The sequence below is a fragment of the Dasypus novemcinctus genome, chromosome X (assembly GCF_030445035.2).
Source record: "Dasypus novemcinctus isolate mDasNov1 chromosome X, mDasNov1.1.hap2, whole genome shotgun sequence".
NCBI classification, from domain to species: Eukaryota; Metazoa; Chordata; class Mammalia; order Cingulata; family Dasypodidae; genus Dasypus; species Dasypus novemcinctus.
The window spans coordinates 20,420,059-20,426,631 of NC_080704.1; the positions used below are offsets into that span (position 1 = coordinate 20,420,059).

Sequence of the window (6,573 nt, forward strand, 5' to 3'; positions counted from 1 at the left end):
TAAAAAAAAAAGCATGACCCAAATATATGCTTTTTACAAGAGACTCATTTTAAATTCAAAGACACAAATAAATTGGAAGTGAAAGGATGGAAAAGAATATACCATGCAAATAGTAACCAAAAGAGAGCTGGGGTAGCTATACTAATATCAGATAAAATAGACTTTTAAGTCAAAAACAGTTATGAGGGACAAAGAAGATCACTGTATACTTATGAAGGGGTCAGTTCATCAAGAAGATGTAACAATTATAAATATATGTAAAATTTTCCCTATTAGCAGATGACATGAACTTACATAGAGAAAATTCTGAAAAAATCTACAATAAAGCTACTAGAGTTAATAAGCAAATTCAGCAAAGTAGCAGGGTACAAAATAAACATGCAAAATCAGTAGAGTTTCAATGCACTAGTCATGAACAATCTGAAGTAGGAAATCAAGAAAAAAATCCATTCACAATAGCAGCTAAAAGAATCAAGTATCTAGTAGTAAACTTAACCAAGGATGTGAAGAACTTATACATGGAAAACTACAAAATGTCACTGAAAGAAATCAAAAAAGAGTTAAATAAATGGAAGGACATCCCATGTTCATGGATGGGAAGACTATATATTATTAAGATATGAAAGGACAGAATGAAGTGGGAGGACTCACACTTCCCAATTTTTAAAACTTATTACAAAGCTACAGTAATCAAAACAGGATGGTACTGGCACAAGGTCAGACATATAGACCAATGGAGTCAAATTGAGAGTTCTGAAATAGACTGTCACATCCATGGTCAATTGATTTTTTTTAAAGATAGATATATTTTTTTAAAAATTTATTTCTTTCCCCTTCCCACCTCCCCCCCATTTGTCTGCTCTCTGTGTCCATTCGCTGTGTGTTCTTCTGTGACAGCTTCTATCCTTATCAGCGGCACCGGGAATCTGTGTTTCTTTTTGTTCTGTCATCTTGTTTTGTCAGCTCTCTGTGTGTGCGGTGCCATTCTTGGGCAGGCTGCACTTTCCTTCACGCTGGGCGGCTCTCCTTATGGGGCGCACCTTGCACGTGGGGCACCCCTAAGCAGGGGACACCCCTGTGTGGGGGGATACTCCTTGTGCACATCAGCGCTGTGCATGGGCCAGCTCCACACAGGTCAAGGAGACCCAGGGTTTAAACCCTGGACCTCCCATGTGGTAGGTGGACGCCCTATCCATTAGGCCAAGTCCGCTTCCTGGTCAATATATTTTTGACAAGGGTGCTAAATCTACTCAATGGGGAAAGAACAGTCTCTTTAATAGATAGTGCTGGGAAAACTGGATATCCACACACACAAAAATGAAGGGGGACCCCTACTTCACACAACATACAAAAACTAGTGCAGAATTGATCAAAGATCTAAGTATAAGAATACAAACTCTAAAACTCCTAGAAAAAAAACATAGGGAAGCATCTTCAGGATCTTCTGTTAGGCAATGATTTCTTAGTTTTACACTAGAAGCATGAGCAGCAAAAGAAAAATAGGTAAATGGGACGTCCTCAAAATAAAAAACTTGGTCCTATTTGGCAGCTGCTGCCTCACCCATGGCTTCTGACATCTAAGAGGATTCTCTTCTCCCAAACTACCTGTTACTGATTTCCAACCCTCACCCTAGAATAGAAGAAGGAGTTTCCAAAATCGCCCAGTGCATTGTTGCAAGTGGAAAGGGAATACTGGCTGCAGATGAGTTTGTAGGCACCACGGGAAACTGTGTGCAGAGGATCAATGTGGAGAATACAGAAAAGAACCGCAGGCAGTTCTGAGAAATGCTCTTCACTGTGGACAATACTATCAACCAGAGCATTGGAGGCGTGATCCTTGTGGAAAACAAGACTTCTACCAGAAGGACAGCCAGGGAAATCTGTTCAGAAACATCCTCAAGGAAAAGTGGATCATGATGGGAATCAAGTTAGACCAAAGAACTGCTCCTCTTGCAGGCACAAAGAAACCACCACTCAAGGGCTCGATGGCCTCTCTGAGCGCTGTGCTCAGTACAAGAAGGACGGTGCTGATTTTGGGAAGTGGTACACTGAGCTGAGGATTGCTGACCAGTGTCTATTTATCTAATCTTGCTAGCCGAGAGAACACCTATACCCTGACCCACTATGCCAGCATCTGCCAGCAGAATGGATTAGTACCCATTATTGAACCAGAGGTCATTCCTGATGGAGACCATGACATGGAACACTGCCAATATGTTACTGAGGAGGTCCTGGCTGTGTCCACATGGCCCTGAATAACCATCATGTTCACCTGGAGGGCACCCTGCTGAAGCCCAACATGGTGACTGCTGGTCATGCCTGCACCAAGAAGTACACTCCAGACCAAGTGGCTATGGCCACTGTCACAGCTCCCCATCGCACCATTCCTACCACTGTTTCTAGCACCTCCTTTTTGTCTGGTGTCATGAGTGAATAAGATGCCACTCTCAACCTCAATGCTGTCAACCTTTGCCCTCTACCAAGACCCTGGAAATTAAGTTTCTCTTAAGGATGGGCCCTGCAGGCCAGTGAACTTGCTGCCTGGAATGGCAAGGCTGCAAACAAAAAGGCAACCCAGGAGGCTTTTATGAAGTGGGCTGTGGCTAACTGCCAGGCAGCCAAAGGGCAGTACGTTCACACGCGCTCTTCTGGTGCAGCCTCCACCCAGTCGCTCTTCACTGCCAGTTACACCTACTAGGACTTTGTGCCAGCCAGCCTTGCTCTAGCTCTTCCAGGTATCTTAGCAGGAGCTGAAAAGGAGTGATTTTGACTGATCCTGGCAATTAGACATAATTATATGGGAACACCTGAAAACACAAGGAAAAAATAAATTAGTATACAAGTACAAATATCAAGGATCTGACAAATTTCCACAAAATGGTGTTCTTGCAATAATTCCAGCTCCCTACTCTGCTGAGTAGTCAGTCACCTAATGAAAAGTAGATTTTAAAATGAAATCTTCTCTCCCTCCAAATCACAACCACTGAACAAAACAGGTTATAAAGGACACAGCTGCAGCCAAAAAAGAAAGTATTCTATAAACCCGAAAAAAATTTTAAAACTTTTTAGCATGAAAGGACTTCAACAAGTACATAAAAGGACAACCTCCAGAATAGGAGAAATTATTTGGAAACCATGTATCCAATAATGGTTTAACATCCAGAATATATCAAATAAACTTCAACTTAACAACAAAAAGACAAACAACCCAATTTAAAAATGAGCAAAAGACTTGAATAGACATTTCTCCAAAGAAGGTATACAAATAGCCAAAAAGCACATGAAAAAATGCTGAACATCATTAGCCATTATGGAAATGCATTAGAGAAATGCAAATCAAACCTACAATGAGATACCATTTCACACCCACCAGAATGGCTATTATTTTAAAAAACAAAACAAGTGTACAGAAGATGAAGAGACAGGAAAACTCTCGTTGGTGAGGATGTATAATGGTGCAGCAGCTATGGAAAACAGTTTGGCAATTCCTCAGAAAGTTAAGTATAGATATAGCATGTGATGGGGCAATCCCACATCTAGTATATACCCAGAAGAATTGAAAGCAGGAATTCAAACCAATATTTGCACACTAATTTTAACAGTGGCATTATTCACAATTGCCAAAAGATAGAAGCAAGCCAAGTGCCCATCAATAGAAGAATGGATAAACAAAATGTGGTCTATGCATATGATGGGATATTCAACCATAAAAAGAAATGAATTAAAGATAAAACAAATTTAATTAAAATAAGGAATGAAGTTCTGGTTTGGGTGACAACATGGATAAACCTTGAAGACACCATGTCGAATGAAATAAACCAGAACAAAAGGCCAAATATTGTATGATCCACTGATATGAAATAATTAGAATAAGCAAATGCATAGAATCAGGTCACTGAGGGCCAGGATGAGGGTAGGGAATAGGCAATTAATGCTTAATTGGTACAGAGTTTCTGTTTGGGGTGATGGCTGAAAAGTTTGGTGATGGATGGTGAGTGATGGCAACACAACATTGTGAATGTAATTAACATCACTGAATTATATATTTGAATGTGGTTAAAAGGGAAAAATTTTAGGTTCTATGTATGTTAATAGAATGAAAATTAAAAGAAAAAGCCCACAGGCTATACGAAAAGAGTGAACTGTAATGTAAACGATGGGCTATAGCTAATAGTGTAATTATAATAATATTTCATCAATTGTAACAAAGGTAACACACTAATGCAAAGTGTTAATAACAGGGAAAATTGTGTGTGAGGGTATATGAGAACTCTATTATTCTGCATGATTTTTTTTAAACCTTCAACTTCTTTTTAAAAAAAACGACATTATTTAAGTCCCACTCTGAGCCAGGAGTTTGGATACAAAAGCAAAATGATGGAGGGGGTGCTACCCAAGATGGAATAAGCCCTCTAAAGCCTGTTCCCTCCGCCCCACTGATTGCAATTTTAAATCTCTGGACATAATACAAAAGCTACTACCTGGGAACTCCAAAAAGTAAACAATAGCAGGCAAGTTAGGGAGGAAGGCAAAACTTGAAGTCAGTACAATGGTGAATTTCCTGTATTTTTTCCCATCTTTAGCTCTGATTTTGACCCAACAGTGGGCCCAGTCGCAGAACTGCACAGTGACTCCATCCACCTTGGGGCTCTACACTTCCGTAGGTCCTCAACACCCTATTCAGCTGAGGGGAAGGAAAGGCAAGGCCATATGTGAGAGTTTTATGTGCCAGGCCTGGGCATGGCACACATACACAGCTGCGTATTCCGTTGGCCAGGACATAGTCACATGACCCCACCCAACTGCAGGGGTGTCTGGGAAATGGAGTCTAGCCATATTGTGAGGAAGAAAAGGGAAATAAAGATGCTAGTCAACACTAAAATAGTCTGTGTTATGTAAGTGTTTGGGTGGAAAAAGTGTGCCCAGAAAGCTTTGTGAACATAGAGAAGGGGCTTCTAAATCAGAACTCGGTGATGGTGGGGGAGTGTTGTGGGCAGAGACCAGAGAAGGCTTTCCGAAAGACAGGATGTGACTTTGCAGGAGAATTAGGAAGGCACAAAGGTGAGCACTGGAAGGATACCACAGCGTGTGCAAAAATGTAGCGGCAGGAAACGTGCTGATGAATTTGGGAGGCCCCAAATGATTCCCTCTTTCTTGGTCAACAGCTGCATGAAGAGAAAATCAGGAGATGAGCCTGGAGAGGAAGACAGGAGCCAGGATTTGATTCAGAAAACTCTGTAGTACCATTGATGAATTCTAAGCCGGGGTGCTAGAGGATCTAATTTGCACTTTAAAAGGAGTCTGGTGGCGGTTGTGTGGAGGGTGGCTGCAACCAGGAAACTTTTGCAATGGACCAGGCAAAAAAGCAATTTGGACTTGAAGTAAGCAGTGATGTGCAGTGATGGGATCAGATAAGAGATTTGAGGTATTCATGAATCTACAGGATTTAGTAACAGATTAAATATGGTAGATGAGATCATAAAAGGAGTCAAGAAAATGCCTTCATTTCATTTGTTTGTTCATTCATTCATTCATTCAATTTATTCAACGAATATTTATAGAGCCTCTGCTATGTGTGTTCTTCTAGATGCTGGAGATACAGCAGTGAATAAACAAAATTCCTGTCCTCACAGAGTTTATATTCTGGTAGAAAAATTTAAAATATGAACAAGTAAATATAAATTTGTGCATGGTTAGGGTTGCCATATTTAGCAAATAACATGTTGGGTTTGAGATCCTTGTGGTACATTTATGTGGGGGTTGTTTAATCAGAAGTTATTTCTATGGATCTGCTGCTCAAGAGAGAAGCTTTGGCCACAGATGTGGATTTGAGTGTCATCAGCATATGGGTATTTGCCAGTGACAGAAAACCAATACTAACTAGTATGTACAGAAAAGGTAATTCAGTCATTGGCTTAGGACTCCATAATCTGCAGGGGTTGTTTCTGCAGCTTCAGGCATAGCCGGATACAGGGGTTCAAATGATAGCTTTGGGTCTCTGCCTCTCTTTTCATCTCTTGGGCTCTCTTGGGCATGATGACCTCTGGCAACCTCCAAGTCCCCAATTCACATCTGTTGGTTCAACAACCTAGCAGAATTTTTTGCCCCTGATAACTCAAGCAGAAAAGTTTCAGTAAGTGCCATGATTAGTCCTTTGGGAATTCTATGCCCATTCCTACACCAAGCCCTGCAACTCAGGGTTGAAGAATTCTGACAGGCTATCACTCACCATCCATCACCAAAAGTTTTCTGCCATCACCCCAAACAGAAACTCTGTATCAATTAAGCATTAATTCCGTATTCCCTACCCTCACCCTGTTTTAGGACAGACCACTTAAAATAATAACAATGGCTAATATTTCAGAAGCACTTACCATGTGTCAGGCACTGTTCTAAGTGTTTGATCCCACTTACTCCTCACAATAACCCACGATTTGGGGTACTATTTTGATCACTTCTATGGTAACAATTGAGGAAGCTGATGTACAGAGAGGTTAAGCAACTTATCCAAGGTCACACAGGTCCAAATTCACACCCAGGAAATCAGATTTCCAGGCCAGATTTTCCTAACCA

At 40.9% G+C, this 6,573-nt stretch overlaps 1 pseudogene; it reads left to right on the forward strand.

The window, feature by feature from the left end:
- The first annotated feature begins 411 nt into the window (after nt 1-411).
- Nucleotides 412-2,698, forward strand: LOC101413242 (fructose-bisphosphate aldolase B pseudogene; annotated as a pseudogene).
- Nucleotides 2,699-6,573: the final 3,875 nt, after the last annotated feature.